General features: G+C 43.9%; 1 protein-coding gene across 1 annotated transcript in view; it reads right to left on the bottom strand.

Annotated features, from left to right (window-relative positions):
• Window positions 1–20,160, bottom strand: part of LOC129862557 (potassium voltage-gated channel subfamily G member 4-like) — an 87,010-nt gene that overhangs the window by 29,293 nt on the left and 37,557 nt on the right. The gene's annotated exons all lie outside the window — the stretch shown is intronic.

Raw genomic sequence — 20,160 nt, 5'->3', positions numbered from 1 at the left:
CCTCATGACAATCAAAATGCATTCCAGGGAACAATACATTGTTCTAACTTTATTTCTTTGTTAATACATAGTGTAATAAATGTTATTAAATACACGATAGGACTAATTCATGGAATTAATTGATTGCAATATAAGTTGTTGAATAGATCAATGTACTCTATAGTAAATCAATCATCGTAAATTATAATGCCATTTTAAAATGGAGGTAAGCTTTACTAAATCTGAACTTTGTTCAACTGTACATTCTGGGTTATATTAAGTAATTTTTTAAATTAAAGACATGTTGACTTAGAACAGTGGTTCTCAACTTGCAGCCTGTGGCTGTAACGGCAGATTTCCTCCTCTTCGTCTGAGGAGGAGGTGTAGCAGGGATCGGACCAAGACGCAGTGTAGTAAGTGTCCATGTTTTAATATAATCAACTGAACAAGACACAAATACAAAATAACAAACTAACCTAACCAAAAACAGTCCCGTGTGGCACGAACACTGACACAGGAAACAAACACCCACAAACCAACAGTGAAAACAGGCTACCTAAATATGGTTCCCAATCAGAGACAATGAAAAACACCTGCCTCTGATTGAGAACCATATCAGGCCAAATGACAAACCTAAACATAGAAACACAGAACATAGACTGCCCACCCCAACTCACGCCCTGACCATACTAACTAAAGACAAAACAAAGGAAAATAAAGGAAATAAGGTCAGAAACGTGACAGTGGCAAGCTTGTCTGTTGTCATTAATAGTATAGTTATTTATGTATCTGTGGCAAGCTTGTCTGTTGTCATTAATAGTATAGTTGTGTGGCAAGCTTGTCTGTTGTCATTAATAGTATAGTTGTGTGGCAAGCTTGTCTGTTGTCATTAATAGTATAGTTGTGTGGCAAGCTTGTCTGTTGTCATTAATAGTATAGTTATGTGTGGCCTGCTTGACTTGTTCGTAGCCGCAGTGTAGCACCACCAGCCAAACAGTTTGAGAACTCTGTTACAATAACTCAATATGAAGTAGGCTTTACTGAAGTGCATGTTGATTGAACAAGGGTTGTAAATGGGTAACTCTTTTAAATGTGGCTTTAGATCAGATAACTCACACTTTGTTTCAACTTGTTATTTCTAGTTGTGGCCTTTTTCAAGCTCAGAGGACTGAACGTGTCACGTTATCCTAGCTTAGACAATTTTGTTACGTTAACTTTAAATGTAGTTATCATAACTGTTACTAGTTATGGTAACTTTATTAAATGTTGACGTAACAAAATTGAAAAAAGATTCAACTCAGAATAGTAAGATATGGTTAACTCTTATAAATTGTAGTAACTGGCTTTAGTTCAGAACTCAATCTTTAAGGTTGTTTCAACTTGTTATTTCCAGTCATCCAGTTGACTGGCCTTTTTCAAGCACAGAGCACTTAACATGTCATGTTATCCTTGCTTAGACCATTCTGTTATGTCAACTTTAAATATAGTTATGATAACTGTTACAATAGCTTAATTTAAACTTGACTTAACAAAATGTAAAATTAATTTAACTAAAAATGGTCGGTTATACTGTCATGTGGAATTAAATTTCTTATTTATCAACATGTTGCTTTAGTTATGATAACTCAACATTTATTGTTGATGTAATAAATGTTTAAGTTGATTCAAATGAGAATAGTAAGTTACACTGAAATTAAGCAGTGGACTTAACTGTCTTTTATTTGTCAACAATAATGTAGCTTTAGTTATTAGAACTCCACATTTATTGTTAACATAACAAAGGTTTTAAGTTGCTTCAAATAATGTTAAATTAACAAACGTCAAATTAACCGTCTCTTGTTAGTCAAAATAAATGTAATAAAGCTAGGATAACGTGGAATGTGAAGTACTCTGAGCTTGAAAAGGGCCACGGAACTAGATCACTGGATATATAATAAGTTGAAACAACACATTTTTTTTGTGTATTGTACAGAAAGTACAATTGTGACCGAAGGAAATAACTTCCCAAGCAAAATCAAGATCTGAATGTCAAAGAAACGAAACCATAATATCCCCATATACATTGGAGTCACCAATATCCCCAATATTTTACTGCTTGTTTCTAGCATAAAGCACTGCTGACCAAAGTGCTGTTATAGATTACTTTATAAACTCAGCAAAAAAAGAAACGTCCTCTCACTGTCAACTGCGTTTATTTTCAGCAAACTTAACATGTGTAAATATTTGTATGAACATAAGATTCAACAAATGAGATATAAACTGAACAAGTTCCACAGAAATGGAGTAATGTGTCCCTGAACAAAGGAAGGGGGTCAAAAGTAACAGTCAGTATCTGGTGTGGCCACCAGCTGCATTAAGTACCGCAGTGCATCTCCTCATGGACTGCACCAGATTTGCCAGTTCTTGCTGTGAGATGTTACCCCACTCTTCCACCGAGGCACCTGCAAGTTCCCGGACATTTCTGGGGGGGAATGGCCCTAGCCCTCACCCTCAGATCCAACAAGTCCCAGACGTGCTCAATGGGCTCGAGATCCGGGCTCTTTGCTGGCCATGGCAGAACACTGACATTCCTGTCTTGCAGGAAATCACGCACAGAACGAGCAGTATGGCTGGTGGCATTGTCATGCTAGAGGGTCATGTCAGGATGAGCCTGCAGGAAGGGTACCACATGGAGGAGGATGTCTTCCCTGTAACGCACAGCATTGATTGCCTGCAATGCCAAGCTCAGTCCGATGATGCTTGGACACACCATGACAGACCCTCTACCTCCAAATTCGATCCCGCTCCAGAGTACAGGCTTCGGTGTAACGCTCATTCCTTTGACGATAAACGCGAATCCGACCATCACCCCTGGTGAGACAAAACCTTGACTCGTCAGTGAAGAGCACTTTTTGCCAGTCCTGTCTGGTCCAGCGACGGTTTGTGACCATAGGCGACGTTTTTGCCGGTGATGTCTGGTGAGGACCTCCCTTACAACAGGCCTACAAGCCCTCAGTCCAACCTCTCTCAGCCTATTGCGGACAGTCTGAGCACTGAGGGAGGGATTGTGCGTTCCTGGTGTAACTCGGGCAGTTATTGTTGCCATCCTGTACCTGTCCCGCAGGTATGATGTTCAGATGTACCAATCCTGTGCAGGTGTTGTTACACGTGGTCTGCCACTGCGAGGATGATCAGCTGTCCATCCTGTCTCCCTGTAGCGCTGTCTTAGGCGTTTCACAGTACGGACATTGCAATTTATTGCCTGTCAGCTGACTAGCTTTTGCCTGTCAGCTGACTACCTAGCTAGCTTAATATGTCGTTTTTGAGTCAATGTATGGTTATAGCAGATGCTAAATGTTTTTTCTGGTTTGTTATTACAACCCCGTTTTCATGATTTCTGGTAGATACCTAGTAGAATAATCCTATCAGATTTTGTAACCAGTCCTATAGGATAGATTCCAAAATCTGATTGGATTTTATATAGGATTTATTTACTAGGGAAAATATGGTGGTGGATCATTGATGTTATGCTTCAACTGGTCCTGGGGTCCTTGTTAAGGTCTACGGCATCATGAAATGTACCTAGTATCAGGACATTTTAGCCAAGAACCTGGTTGCTTCTACCAGGAGGCTGACACTTGGCGGCAAGAGGATCTTCCAGCAAGACAATAACCTTAAGCACTAATCAAAATCCACATTTAAGAAGTAGTTAATTGACCACAAAATCAACATTTTGCAATGGCCATCTCAGTCTCCGAAGTTGAACCCCATTAAAAACCTGTGGTTTGAATTGAAGTACATAAGCGCAGACAAAGAATATCAAGGTTCTGGAAAGATTCTGTATAGAGGAATGGTCTAAGATCCCTCCCAATGTATTCTCCAATCTCATAAACCATTTCATAAAAAACCTTAGTGTTCTTATCCTCGCAAGGGAAGGTGCTAGAGTATTGAAAACAGGGGTGCCAATAATTTCAATTAATTATTAAACAAAATCTCTTTCTCTGAGCAATTGTATTAGTATAGCATACAATAGCTCCGTTTTTGAATTATTTATTTTATACAGTCTGCTTTTGCTCGTTTTTATCAAGGGTGTCAACTATGGACTTCGCTCTATTGTGCTCACTTTTCAATCTCCAAAGCACAAAGAGGAGGGGGTTTGAGTGCCCTAATGTCTCATGTCCCCACTCGTCTGTTCACTTCCTGGGTTAGCATCACACACAGGAAATACTACAGCCAGATGCCAAACTGGTACATGACCAACTCAACAGACAAATATCATCACACACTGAGAGACTGAGCACACACACACCCATCTTAAAATCTTGAATCTTTATAATCCTGACTTGACGCAGTGTACTGTAGATGAGGCAGACCGACATTAATGCCTCTATACTTTCCTGTCTATCAGTGTAGTGTAGACTTTATGTTAACCTGGAGCGTAGCGTATAGTAGCCCAGCCTCATAGGCATTCATCTCAATCTCCCTTGTTTGGGAGGCTGGAGAGCATCCTGGCTCCCACAGGAGAGAATAGCATTCCCCTTAACAACAGCCTTTTGTGTCTTAATGGAGAAAAATGGCTCGCTCAGAGTGAGAAGTGGGATGAGGGGATGGATAAAGATGAGGTGGCATGGAAAGCATGTGGTCCCCTTCACACGTCATAAGTCTCTATTTCTGTTATGACACTCAGTCACGCAGCAGCAGCGGCGGAAGCAGTAGCAACAGCAGTAGCAGGTGCCTTACCTCTGTTCTCTTATGTACAATCTCCTCAAATAGAAGCACACTTCTGGAAGTTATCTTCATTTTATTTTTTTTACCAAACACTCATCAGGCACGTGGATTTTTTTTTCTCAACACAATCACACACATGCGCACACTAACGCAAGTGCACATACGCACACACACACACACCCTTAAGCAATCGCACACATACACTCCGTCACCACAGGGGCATTAGGGCGCCCTGCTGGCAGAATGAGGAGGCGCTTGGTTGCGGTCTAGTTCGGTCTAGCTCCTGGCGGAATGGGATTCTAATGTGCTGCTCTGGTTAGCTGGGGACAGCAGCACTGCAGGGGGGCTGCCTGCTGTTGAGTATGGCCCGAGGGAGAGAAGGAGACATGGGGAACAATTCTCTCATTGTCTACCCTATCTGTCTCCCTGAACACAAGGGTAATACACCTGCCTGAGCCTGCGCCTCCATGACCAGGGTCACCTTCAAACCACAGTACATCCACTATTATTTCTATAGTGTCTGTCTGTGTATGACTGCTTGTCTGCAGAAATATGTGCAGTGCCTGTACTGTTTGTGAATAGACACATCATGTGCTACTATGCTTTATCTAAACACAACTTGACAACCATAAAACACATTTACATATGACCAGATAGGCTGTAATATCCATAATAGTCCTTCCATACAGCTCTGCCTCTCTCTTAGGCACCTCATTCCTCTACTCCTCTGTGGCTCTCCACGGCTCTATAGAGGGTTAAATCCCCTGTTCCAGCTCCATCTCAGCTCTTAAGCCCAGACATGCAGACACCGAGCAGGCCTGAGTGCCTCTGTAGGTGTGCGTGTGTGCATGTGTGTGTGACTCATAAGAGAATGACTCATAAACACCTCTGTGGAGGAGAGGTAGAAAAGGTCATTCCAGTGTGTGTTTACTCTATCCTATCTCAGCCGTCCCATCCACCAGTTTAGTCTGCTTGACTCCTACATCCCAGCACGGCACAGAAAGTTAAGAGGGAGACTTGTTTATACCCAATTTCATGTCAAATTTAAAAATGCATCTTTAATTCGGTGCTGTTTTTACATGTAAAATGAGGCTGTTGATTGATGATACTGTTTGCTTCAGTGAGTATTTCTACATTTGGAGAATGGAAAATGATTGCGTGGGAGGTGGACAGGGCCCTAACCAGGGTCTTATTTTTAAGCCCCGTTTATACCTGGTTCTAACATGTCTGTTGTACTGATCTCGTCCACATTCTGATTGTGCCCACATTCGTTTACAGGTGTAGTCAATCAAAAGATGCATTGTGATCTGATTGTAATGAGATATTCCGGAGGTAGTCGAAGACACATCTTGCACGGATATCCTTGAAGTGTAAACAAATCTGGACAATGAAAGCATATACAGTTGAAGTCGGAAGTTTACATACACCTTAGCTAAATACATTTAAACTTAGTTTATCACAATTCCTGACATTTAATCCCAGTAAAAAGTCCCTGTTTTATGTCAGTTAGGATCACCACTTTATTTTAAGAATGTGAAATGCCAGAATAATAGTAGATAGTGATTTATTTCAGCTTTTATTTATTTTGTCACTTTCCCAGTGGGTCAGAAGTTTACATACACTCAATTAGTATTTGGTAGCATTGACGTTAAATTGTTTAACTTGGGTCAAACGTTTCAGGTAGCCTTCCACAAGCTTCCCACAATAAGTTGGATGAATTTTGGCCCATTCCTCCTGACAGAGCAGGTGTAACTGAGTCAGGTTTGTAGGCCTCCTTGCTCGCACATGCTTTTTCAGTTCTGCCCACAAATGTTCTATAGGATTGAGGTCAGGGCTTTGTGATGGCCACTCCAATACCTTGACTTTGTTGTACTTAAGCCATTTTGCCACAACTTTGGAAGTATGCTTGGGGTCATTGTCCAGTTGGAAGACCCATTTGCGACCTAGATTTAACTTTGTGACTGATGTCTTGAGATGTTGCTTCAATATATCCACATAATTTTCCTCCCTCATGAAGCCATCTATTTTGTGAAGTGCATCAGTCCCTCCTGCAGCAAAGCACCCCAACAACATGATGCTGCCACACCCGTGCTTCATGGTTGGGATGGTGTTCTTCAGCTTGCAAGCTTCCCCCTTTTTCCTCCAAACATAACGATGGTCATTATGGCCAAACAGTTTTATTTTTTTTTCATCAGACCATAGGACCTTTCTCCAAAAAGTATGATCTTTGTCCCCATGTGCTGTCGCAAACCGTAGTTTGGCTTTTTTATGGCGGTTTTGGAGCAGTGGCTTCTTCCTTGCTGAGCGGCCTTTCAGGTTATGTCTATAAAGGACTCGTTTTACTGTGGATATAGATACTTTTGTACCTGTTTCCTCCAGCATCTTCACAAGGTCTTTTGCTGTTGTTCTGGGATTGATTTGCACTTTTTGCACCAAAGTATGTTCATCTCTAGGAGACAGAACGCGTCTCCTTCCTGAGCGGTATGACGGCTGCGTGGTCCCATGGTGTTTATACTTGCGTACTATTGTTTGTACAGATGAACGTGGTACCTTCAGGCGTTTGGAAATTGCTCCCAAGGATGAACCAGGCTTGTGGAGGTCTACAATTGTTTTTCTGAGGTCATGGCTGACTTATGATGTCCCCATTATGTCAAGCAAAGAGGCACTGAGTTTGAGGGTAGGCCTCGAAATACATCCACAGGTACTCCTCCAATTGACTCAAATGATGTCAATTAGCCTTTCAGAAGCTTCTAAAGCCATGAAATAATTTTCTGGAATTTTCCAAGCTGTTTAAAGGCATACTTAGTGTATGTAAACTTCTAAACAATTGTTGGAAAAATGACTTGTGTCGTGCACAAAGTAGATGTCCTAACCGACTTGCCAAAACTATAGTTTGTTAACAAGACATTTGTGAAGTGGTTGAAAAACAAGTTTTATTGGCTCCAACCTAAGTGTACATAAACTTCTGACTTCAACTGTATATTTGTCCTCTAAAAACAATCAGATTGGCAAGTTGAGTTAAGATCATAGTTCTTCATTAGAAACCAAGTGCCTACTGGCACTGTGATTGAATGCCACAGTGCAATACCATGTCCGACTCTGAATAAAATGGGCATACATAGAAATAAAGATATCGGTGAAGAGATATTGTCCCAAATGATAGAAAAAGAGTTCTCCAGTTCCCTCCTCCAATACCTGCGCAAAATCAAATATTTGAAAACATTGTATGCTAAAGAAAGACCAAGGACTAATAGCAAAATTTAAACTGAACTACAAATGTATTGTGGATGCATGGGACGGACTATGATAGAGTGCAGTGTATGACAAGTGTATGGCAAGGTATAATGCATAGGCCTACTTTTCACCTGTAGTCTACCATTAGATCTAGCCTGAGTGAACAGTGGGCGGCTGGTGAATAGTCTTTCAATTGCTATATAAGATATGAAAATAATACATAATGCAATCCTTTTCGATTTTATTCCATTATAATCTGTGAATATTTTAGCATTTTTAGAACTATCAATAAAGTGCAGAAGATGTCCAAATTGTAAATAAAGGCACATGGCTTTCTGTAAGCATGAGCGACGCCAATGCTCAATATAATGTAGGCTTCAATACAAAGGACTCTTTAAGCTACTTTTACAGTAGATTGACACTTTATTAATTTATAAAGCCATTTGCTAACATGCATTCTCCTTTCTCCTTTTTTATCAGTTGTCGCTTTTATCCATGCATTTTATAAATGGACCACGCATCTTGCTATATAGTATGTTATCATATTGCATGCATATTGATGTTCAGTTAGCGAATCATCACTGATCAATGAGTTGGAGGAAATTAAACCACAGTCGAGCTCCCAGCATGTCGCTTTATCCTCTTTGGCACTGTTTAGCAGGGGCGCAACTTTCACACATTCTGAAGTTGCAATTCCCCCCCCCCCCCCTCACCCCCAGTTTTATCATTGCAATGTGATTAAAAAAAAGTAGCACCGGGGTGCTTTAGGACCATGTGGACACCTCAGAGAGGACAGGTAGGCTGTTTGGAGTGTTCAGTCAGCTGGATTTAGGACCACAGACAACACAGAACATCTCCTCTCGACTGAGGTGAATGAATAAGCTACACTAGCTAGTAGCTACCTCATCCAGGTCAGCTCTAGCTTCTAGTTATCTGTCAGATATCAATATGAGGTGGCTATTATTACTATCTGACAGCTGTTGTTTGTATGGAAATGTTTTGTCCCGTTTCAGAGGTAAATGAACTTGGCTAGCTTTCGCCAGTTGATGTACCGTTAGAGAGAGAGATCTGGTCAAAAGTTGGCTAACGTTAGCTATTCTTTTTGCCTCAATCACACTAGACTTGAATCAAACGATGAAACCATCGGCCAAACGATTGAAAATAGATATTATGACGTTTTTTCAGTGCAATGTGAGTTTTATGAGTCAGTATGGCAATGTAACATTGCTGATCTGGCAGTTTCCCAAGCTAATTCCCTACTTTTCACACTGACACAGTAATAAACAGCTCTAACTTTACAGGCTTCACTGTCATGGTGCACCTATAGAGGTCTAAGCTGGAACAATTTCTTCATCCCGCTCCGCCCCCACCTTCTGGCTTTCTGTCAGATTCCCACCTGCTATCGCAAGAACTGGTCCCAAATCAGACCGCAGTCCTGCAATGTTCTTTTTTTAGGTGTATGTGACGTAGCCATGGTCCCAGAAATGTTGCACCCTATAGGCAATATCAAATGCGCAAAAATAACTTAAGAAATAGGTTAAATTACCAGATATTGCCATTAAATGGAAGATTGGTTATCCCCCACAATGTCAAGTTATGTATGACTAGATTTTATTTATTACAAGATTAAAGGTATACTGGGCAAGTTTCACAAGGTCTGGATACCTTATATGGAATACAGTACGACTAAAGAAGTCTGTATTGAAAACATGCCCACGTCAGGGGAGATACCTAGCTGCTGGGCTGCTCGGTCCTGGCCCTGGAGTTCTGCCGTCCTCTGTGTTGTCACTCTGGCCTTGGCCTAACACACCCGAACCAATAATGAATGTTTCACTAAGATCCTTAAGCTGAGTTGGTTGTGTTGGGTTGGGGCGCTGCAGGGTGGTGGACCCCGAGGGACAGGATGGGGCGACACATCTAAACTCAGCAAAAAAAGAAACGTCCCCTTTTCAGGACCCTGTCTTTCAAAGATAATTCCTAAAAATCCAAATAACTTCACAGATCTTCATTGTAAAGGGTTTAAACATTGTTCCCCATGCTTGTTCAATGAACCGTAAACAATAGATGAACATGCGCCTGTGGAACTGTCTTTAAGACACTAATAACTTACAGACAATAGGCAATTAAGGTCACAGTTATGAAAACTTAGGACACTAAAGAGGCCTTTCTGCTGACTCTGAAAAACACCAAAAGAAAGATGAGCAGGGTCCCTGCTCATCTGCGTGAATGTGCCTTAGGCATTCTGCAAGGAGGCATGAGGACTGCAAATCTGGCCAGGGCAATAAATTGCAATGTCCGTAGTATGAGATGCCTAAGACAGCGCTACAGGGAGACAGGACGAACAGCTGGTCGTCCTCGCAGTGGCAGACCACGTGTTACAACACCGGCACAGGATCCGAACATCCGAACATCACACCTGCGGGGCAGGTACAGGATGGCAACAACAACTGCCCGAGTTACACCAGAAACGCACAATCCCTCCCTCAGTGCTCAGACTTTCCGCAATAGGCTGAGAGAGGCTGGACTGAGGGCTTGTAGGCCTGTTGTAAGGCAGGTCCTCACCAGACATCACCGGCAACAACGTCGCCTATGGGCACAAACCCACCGTCACTGGACCAGACAGGACTGGCAAAAAGTGCTCTTCACTGACGAGTCACGGTTTTGTCTCACCAGGGGTGATGGTCTGATTCACCTTTATTGTCGACGGAATGTGCGTTACACCGAGACCTGTACTCTGAAGCGGGATCGATTTGAAGGTGGAGGGTCCGCCATGGTCTGGGGCGGTGTGTCACAGCATCATCAGACTGAGCTTGTTGTCATTGCAGGCAATCTCAATGCTGTGCGTTACAGGGAAGACATCCTCCTCCCTCATGTGGTACCCTTCCTGCAGGCTCATCCTGACATGACCCTCCAGCATGACAATGCCACCAGCCATACTGCTCGTTCTGTGCATGATTTCCTGCAAGACAGGAATGTCAGTGTTCTGCCATGGCCATCGAGAGCCCGGATCTCGAGCCCATTGAGCACGTCTGGGACCTGTTGGATCAGAGGGTGATGTTTGTGTCACGCCCTGGCCTTAGTTATTTTTGTTTTCTTTATTATTTTAGTTAGGTCAGGGTGTGACATGGGGGATGTTTTTGTCTAGTCTAGGGTGTTTGTATTGTCTAGGGGGTTTTGGAGAGTTCATGGGGTTGTGTTCAGTGTAGGTGTTTGGTCCTCTCTTTCACCTAACGACGATCGTGACAGTTTGGGAACTTGCAGGTGCCTTGGTGGAAGAGTGGGGTAACATCTCACAGCAAGAACTGACAAATCTGGTGCAGTCCATGCTCTGCAGTACTTAATGCAGCTGGTGGCCACACCAGATACTGACTGTTATTTTTGATGCCCCCTTTGTTCAGGGACAAATTATTCAATTTATGTTAGTCACATGTCTGTGGAACTTGTTAAGTTTATGTCTCAGTTGTTGATCTTGTTATGTTCATACAAATAAACACATGTTAAGTTTGTTGAAAATAAACGCAATTGACAGTGAGGATCGTTTCTTTTTTTGTTGAGTTTATATTGTGTGCAAGTAAAAAGAGTTCTACTATTAGTCCTATGAGATCATATGGAGGATTTACTGTTTCTGTGTGTTTTATGTATTTATTTGTATTTCACCTTTATTTAACCAGCTAGGCTAGTTGAGAACAAGTTCTCATTTACAACTGCGACCTGGCCAAGATAAAGCAAAGCAGTGTGTCACGTTCCTGACCTGTTTTCCTTTTTCTTGTATTTATTTAGTTCTTCAGGGCGTGAGTTGGGTGGGTTTGTCTATGTTTGATTTTCTATGTTGGGATGTTTATGAACACTAACCATTCTGCGTATTGGTCCGATCCGTCTCGCCTCTCCTCGTCCGAGGAGGAATATGACGATAGCCGTAACAGAAACACCCACCACCAAAGAACCAAGCGGAGTGGAGAAGGGCGGCAACAGCAGCGGAAAGAAACCCAGGACTCCTGGACTTGGGAAGAGATTCTGGACGGCAAAGGACCCTGGGCTCAGCTAGGGGAATATCGCCGTCCCAAGGCTGAGTTGGAGGCAGCGAAGGCAGAGACGCGCTGGTATGAGGAGGCAGCGCGGCGACGCAGTTGGGAGCCCGAGAGTCAGACCCAAAAATTTCTTGGGGGGGGGGGGGCACACGCGGAGTGTGGCAAAGCCGGGTAGGATACCTGAGCCAACTCCCCGTGCTTACCGTGGAGTCAGAGGGCGTCGTACTGGTCAGACACCGTGTTATGCGGTAAAGCGCACGGTGTCCCCAGTATGCGTGCTTAGCCCAGTGCGGGCTATTCCACCTCGCCGCACTGGTAGGGCTAGGTTGGGCATCGAGCCGGGTGCGTACATGGCACCAGCCTTACAGATGGTGTCCCCGGTTCGCCAGCATATTCCACCTCGCCGCACTGGCAGGGCTACGGGGACCATTCAACCTGGTAGGGTTGGGGAGGCTCGGTGCTCAAGAGCGCGTGTCCTCCTTCACGGTCCGGTATACCCGGTGCCACCACGTACCAGTCCTCCGGTGGCAGCCCCCCGCACCAGGCTGTCTCTCCGGGTTCTCTCTCCAGCTGCTCCCACCTGTCCAGCGCTGTCAGAGCCTTCCTCCTCTCCAGCGCAGCCTGAGTCTGAACTGCCTGCCTTCCCAGCGCTGTCTGGGCTGTCTGCCTGCACAGCGCTGTCTGAACTGTCAGCCTGCCCAGCGCTGTCTGAACTGTCAGCCTGCCCAGCGCTGTCTGTACTGTCTGCCTGCCCAGCGCTGTCCGTCTGTCCAGAGCCGGGATCCGCCAGAGCCGGGATCCGCCAGAGCCGTCCAGCCGGGATCCGCCAGAGCCGTCCAGCCGGGATCCGCCAGAGCCGGGATCCGCCAGAGCCGGGATCCGCCAGAGCCGGGATCCGCCAGAGCCGGGATCCGCCAGAGCCGGGATCCGCCAGAGCCGGGATCCGCCAGAGCCGGGATCCGCCAGAGCCGGGATCCGCCAGAGCCGGGATCCGCCAGAGCCGGGATCCGCCAGAGCCGGGATCCGCCAGAGCCGGGATCCGCCAGAGCCAGGATCCGCCAGAGCCAGGATCCGCCAGAGCCAGGAAGCCAGGATCCGCCAGAGCCAGGAAGCCAGGATCCGCCAGAGCCAGCCAGCCAGGATCCGCCAGAGCCAGCCAGCCAGGATTCGCCCCTCTGTCCGGTGCTGCCCCTCTGTCCGGTGCTGCCCCTCTGTCCGGTGCTGCCCCTCTGTCCGGTGCTGCCCTTTGGTATAGTGGGATTCACATGGAGGGTGGCCATTGGGAGGAGGCCACGGAAGCGGGGTTTGATTATGGTGGGGTGGGGACTACGACCAGCGCCAGAGCCGCCACCGTGGACAGACGCCCACCCAGACCCTCCCCTAGAGTTTATGCTGGTGCGCCCGGAGTTCGCACCTTAAGGAGGGGGGGTTATGTCACGTTACTGACCTGTTTTCCTTTTTCTTGTATTTATTTAGTTGGTCAGGGCGTGAGTTGGGTGGGTTTGTCTATGTTTGATTTTCTATGTTGGGATGTTTGTGTTCGGCCGGGTATGATTCTCAATCAGAGACAGCTGTCAATCGTTGTCCCTGATTGAGAATCAAACTTAGGCAGCCTGGGTTTCACGTGTGTTTTGTGGGTGTTTGTTTCCGTGTCTGTGTTTGTTGCATCACACGGTACTGTATCGGTTTATGCACTTCGTTTATTTGTTTTGTAATTCAGTATTCAGTTTCGTTTTAATAAATCATTATGAACACTAACCACTCTGCGTATTGGTCCGATCCGTCTCGCCTCTCCTCGTCCGAGGAGGAAGAATATGACGATAGCCGTAACACAGTGTGGCACAAACAACAACACAGAGTTACACATGGAATAAACAAGCGTACAGTCAATAACACCATAGGGGGGGAAAAGAAGGTTTATATACAGTTTGTGCAAATGGCATGAGGAGGTAAGGCAATAAATTGGCCATAGTAGCGAGGTAATTACAATTTAGCAAATTAACACTGGAGTGATAGATGAGCAGATGGTGATGTTCAAGTAGAAATACTGGTGTGCAAAAGAGCAGAAAAGTAAATAAAAACAATATGGGGATGAGGTAGGTAGATTGGGTGTGCTATTTACAGGCTATGTACAGCTGCAGCGATCGGTTAGCTGCTCAGATAGCTGATGTTTAAAGTTAGTGAGGGAAATATACGTTTCCAGCTTCAGCGATTTTTGAAATTCGTTCCAGTCATTGGCAGCAGAGAACTGGAAGGAAATGTGGCCAAAGGAGATGTTGGCTTTGCGGATGACCAGTGAGATATACCTGCTGGAGCGCGTGCTATCGTGACCAGTGAGCTGAGATAAGGCAGAGCTTTACTTAGCATAGACTTATACACTGCTCAAAAAAATAAAGGGAACACTTAAACAACACAATGTAACTCCAAGTGAATCACACTTCTGTGAAATCAAACTGTCCACTTAGGAAGCAACACTGATGGACAATACATTTCACATGCTGTTGTGCAAATGGAATAGACAAAAGGTGGAAATTATAGGCAATTAGCAAGACACCCCCCCCCAAAAAGGAGTGATTCTGCAGGTGGTGATCACAGACCACTTCTCAGTTCCTATGCTTCCTGGCTGATGTTTTGGTCACTTTTGAATGCTGGCGGTGCTCTCACTCTAGTGGTAGCATGAGACGGAGTCTACAACCCACACAAGTGGCTCAGGTAGTGCAGTTCATCCAGGATGGCACATCAATGCGAGCTGTGGCAAAAAGGCTTGCTGTGTCTGTCAGCGTAGTGTCTAGAGCATGGAGGCGCTACCAGGAGACAGGCCAGTACATCAGGGGACGTGGAGGAGGCCGTAGGAGGGCAACAACCCAGCAGCAGGACCGCTACCTCCGCCTTTGTGCAAGGAGGTGCACTGCCAGCGCCCTGCAAAATGACCTCCAGCAGGCCACAAATGTGCATGTGTCAGCATATGGTCTCACAAGTGTGAGTGGGCATTTTTGCCTACTTTTTGTTCTAGAGACGGCATATTGGATTGTGTACAAATGCAGGAAATTAGCTTTAGATGCACCAAAAACATCTGTGGGAGGACCCCCGGACTCCCTCGACAGGTTATGTGTCCCCCACTTATAAAACCAAAGTGGCGCGCCCCTGCTGTTTAGGCCTATACTATTTTTATTTATTTTATTAAACTGGATACTAAAGGTTAATTACAATACATTCTGTGGCAACCCATCATTCAATATATCATGGAGTTAAAGCCGCATACAAACATGGTTTCTTTTTTGTTTTCTTGACTAAAGGCAGCTCCAACATGTAGGTGTTTCAGCCTAGCTCAGTGCTTTCTGTGGTGGTGGGGCGAGCCAGCAGAAAATACGGAGGGTTGCGCCGTGATTTGTGCAGTGTTCTGTCACTCATGGGGACACTACGTCACCAAGTCTAAGGGTAGACCTCAAATTCTTACCCCTTGGGTGCTGCCATAGAGTTAGATTAGAAGTGCCCATCCAAGAAGGCTCAAGATCATTGGCCACAGATAAAATGACGTTAAATCACATATCTACAATAGCTTTGATTGGACTGATCATGCCAACATCATACTTTCAAAATCTTAGCTAGTAGTCATCATCATGAATCAAGTCAACAATCTACTGGCAAATCCTTTTTAATCCTTGTCATATGAAGAGAAATAATGAAGAGAAATTATAGATAAAGCGTATCGGTGCTCATCGGCCATTGGACATAAACGTTACACAACATGTTGGAAATTGCATATTCAACAATGAGTGGTTTGGAATGAATCAGTGGCTAACTGCAAGCAATGCAAAGCAATCATTCAGTGGAGTGGCTGTGTGGTCCCAAGTCTAGGATTAAGGGTCTCTTTTCATAGTTTAAAATGTTAAACATTCAACATTGGCCATGATGTCAATGAAGCATGATTTGTGCCACGCTCAAAACAACTTAACTCAGAACTGCAAAATCTGACTTCAATGAGTTCAAGACAACTGGGAACTCGGGGAAAACGAGCTACTACTGGGAAAATACATTTTGACCTTTTATCCAACTCAGAATTGTAAATCGAGAACTCGGGTCTCTTTCTAGAGCTACGACCTGAAGATCACTGGCATCATCATGATTCAACCTTTTTTTTATGTTCAGTTTTCTTGAAAGCACCATAAATCCAGAGAATGAAAGACTTTGATGACATAATTTGCCCACAAAGGACCGCCGCGCCACCATCCTGAGCACAACACAAGGTGAGTGCAGAAATGTCTTGTATGATGCTGCATAAATTATGTAATATGCCAGGGAGATATGTATACTGTAGTGAAGAAAGTAATATTAAGTGTATGTTGTGTAGTAAGCTGTTAGTAGCCCATGTGCCTCACCCTAATAATTTGGTCTATTTTCACCTCTTAATTTTGCCTATTGTCATGTGTTGCTGGTGCACATGTAGCCTATAACCTGTTTTTGAGAAATGTAATCATCGAATATTGTAAGAGCTTTCATTGTCTGCTTATATGCCCCATTTATTTATCCTACGGTTCTGACTTGGTGTACAGGGAGAACACTAAGAATGGCCCATTTTCTGAATTCTGTCGCTGTACATTTCAAAACTTCTGAATAAATAGTTACACTTGAAGTCGGAAGTTTACATACACTTAGGTTGGAGTCATTGATACTAATTTTTCAACCACTCCACAAATGTCTTGTTAACAAACTATTGTTTTGGCAAGTCAGTCAGGACATCTACTTTGTGCATGACACAAGTAATTTTTCCAAGAATTGTTTACAGACAGATTATTTCACTTATAATTCACTGTATCACAATTCCAGTGGGTCAGAAGTTTACATACACTAAGTTGACTGTGCCTTTAAACAGCTTGTAAAATTCCAGAAAATTATGTCATGGCTTTAGAAGCTTCTGATAGGCTAATTGACATCATTTGAGTCAATTGGAGGTGTAGGACCACGCAGCCGTCATACCGGTCAGGAAGGAGATGCGTTCTGTCTCCTAGAGATGAACATACTTTGGTGTGAAAAGTGCAAATCAATCCCGGAACAACAGCAAAGGACCTTGTGAAGATGCTGGAGGAAACAGGTACAAAAGTATCTATATCCACAGTAAAACGAGTCCTTTATAGACATAACCTGAAAGGCCGCTCAGCAAGGAAGAAGCCACTGCTCCAAAACCGCCATAAAAAATCCAGACTACGGTTTGCAACTGCACATGGGGACAAAGATCATACTTTTTGGAGAAATGTCCTCTGGTCTGATGAAACAAAAATAGAACTGTTTGGCCATAATGACCATCATTATGTTTGGAGGAAAAAGGGGGAGGCTTGCAAGCCTAAGAACACCATCCCAACCGTGAAGCACGGGGATGGCAGCATCATGTTGTGGGGGTGCTTTGCTGCAGAAGGGACTGGTGCACATCACAAAATAGATGGCATCATGAGGACGGAAAATTATGTGGATATATTGAAGCAACATCTCAAGGCATCAGTCAGGAAGTTAAAGCTTGGTCGCAAATGGGTCTTCCAAATGGACAATGACCCCGAGCATACTTCCAAAGTTGTGGCAAAATGGCTTAAGGACAACAAAGTCAAGGTATTGGAGTGGCCATCCCAAAGCCCTGACCTCAATCCTATAGACAATTTGTGGGCAGAACTGAAAAAGTGTGTGCGAGCAAACCTGAATCAGTTACACCAGCTCTGTCAGGAGGAATGGGTCAAAATTCACCTTATTGTGGTGAACTTTTGCAAGGCTTCCCAAAACATTTGACCCAAGTTAAACAATTTAAAGGCAATGCTACCAAATACTAATTGAGTGTATGTAAACTTCTGACCCACTGGGAACGTGATGAAAGAAGTAAAGGCTGAAATAAATCATTCTCTCTACTATTATTCTGACATTTCACATTCTTAAAATGAAGTGGTGATCCTAATTGACCTTAGACAGGGCATTTTTTTCTCGGATTAAATGTCAGGAATTGTGAAAAGCTGAGTATAAATTTACTTGGCTAAGGTGTATGTAAACTTCCGACTTCAACTGTATTTTGACTACGTCCGTCCTAGCTCGCTCATGAATGTCTTAATCAAAATTACGGATTGCCTCTTATCCGCTTGTCGTACCCTTATGCCATAGTTTGTGCATCTCAATTGTCAGTAGAAACCACATTTGTTTAAGCAAGTCAGCCATATCAGTTGTGTTTTCTTAAAAGGCATTAAATGAGGCTGAATGAACTGTTTTGCTGCCAGACAAGGCTCCACCGATAGCCAGGTGTAGCAGTGGTATAGTGCAATTAATGTATTGTTTAGTGTTGTGTTGTGTAGTGGCTTTGCTGGCATGCATCCAACATTTAGATTTTTTTTGGCCCAACAAGATTTACATGCTAAAATTGCCACTGAATACAAAATTACAATAATATAAAGACAACAGTATGTAAACAACCATGCATAAAGAATGTAGTGTCTTAGCTCTTATTACTTATTTATATCTGTTTGGAGATGGCGCTCCCGGCCACCGGAGAGCATCTTGGCTTGTTTGTTCAGCACTTCATTATGCCTGTTAGGCTTCATGATGTCCAGCCGTGTGCGGAGAGGCCTCCCGAACATCAGTGCGGCTGGGCTTTCATTTGTCGTGGCATGTGGGGTGTTTCGGTAGTAGACCAGGAACTTGGCCAGTTTTGTTTGCAAAGTCCATTCGTCTCGTTTTGCTGCACGGAGTCCTTGCTTTAGGGTTTGCACAAAGCGTTCTGCCAGCCCATTGGTGGCAGGGTGGTACGGAGCTGAGGTTGAGTGTTTGATTCCATTTACTGACATGAATCTTGTAAACTCGTCACTTACAAAAGCCTACGCGTTGTAACTTACTAGCTGCAGCGGAAATCCGAAGCGTGCAAACGTTGTTCTGAGACACTCTATCATCTGAGCTGAAGTGGAGGAGTCAGTGCAAAACACCTCTGGCCATTTGGAATGGGCATCAACTATAACCAGAAACAGTTTGTGATAGGTCAGTTTGTGATAGGTCAATATTTCTTTTACTTTGCAACTGAAATGCATCTTTCGTCGCGATTTCCATAGTCACAGCAATTTCAACAGCCTTTGCAAATGTGAGATCTGATTCTGTGAGCAAACGTTTTTGAATGTGTTCATGTTTCAGTCCACAAACAAATCTATCCCCTAATGTGTCATTTAGGTTCTCTCCAAACTGGCAATGTTCAGACAGTTTCTTCAACTCTGCTACATATGTACTAACACCCTCACCCTCATTCTGATCTCTCTTGTGGAAATGAAAACGTTCCGCGATGAGGAGTGGTTTAGGTGATAGGTGATTTTGCAATATCTCCACAATCTCTGTGAATGTTTTATTTGAGGGCTTCAGAGGGGCAGTCAGATCTCTTAGCAAACTGTACGTTTTTGGGCCAATTAAACTCAACAAGGCTGGTACTCTATTGTTATCAGCAATGTCGTTTGCAATGAAGTACTGTTCCAGTCGTTCAATGTAAGTTGCCCAGTTTTCTTGCGTGTCATCAAACACATCTATTTTCCCGATGCTAGCCATTCTCTTTACCTCCGGCTCCACGGGTCTTTGATCTGCCGCCTCGTTCTCGTTAGCTCTCCCCTCGTCGTCACTGCTTGCTAGCTGTTGTGCTACAGGGTCAAAATCTTCCTCTCTTCCTACGAGCTCCATCTGCATTCGTGATGCACACTGCAGGTAATCATCCTCGTCGCCATTGTAGTGTCTTAGCTCTTATTACTTATTTATATAATAAGAAAGACTCTGAATACAAGAAATGGTACTGGAGCTTCACATTTTACTGGAATCAGTTAGTACCAGAATAGCATAGAACAACACTGCGCATGACCAAGGGTGCTCCATTCTTACAGGGGACATCAGTAATTAACAGAACATAACAAAGAACAATCCTGTCCAGACCTGTTTGAATAATGTGTTACGACATTCGGAGATGCACTCTGTATCTAGGGTGAGCACATGTCCCATATTGTGTGGGGACAGTCCGAAATGTGTCCCTTTGTCCTACAACCAAACGATCATGTCCAGCATTTTATCAACAAATTCAAACACCACTAATTTAGAAAAAAAAGGTTAATTTGTCCCGTATTTCAGTCCGACATTCAAACCTGTCTCTTGCAATCATGTTGGCTTATAAAAATATATATCATAAGGATGTGTTACTGGTGATGTTAAACACTTCTCC

The sequence above is a fragment of the Salvelinus fontinalis genome, chromosome 9 (genome assembly GCF_029448725.1).
Source record: "Salvelinus fontinalis isolate EN_2023a chromosome 9, ASM2944872v1, whole genome shotgun sequence".
NCBI classification, from domain to species: domain Eukaryota; kingdom Metazoa; phylum Chordata; class Actinopteri; order Salmoniformes; family Salmonidae; genus Salvelinus; species Salvelinus fontinalis.
The sequence above is the reverse complement of the archived record's forward strand: the minus strand, read 5'-3'. Positions and strand labels throughout refer to the sequence as shown.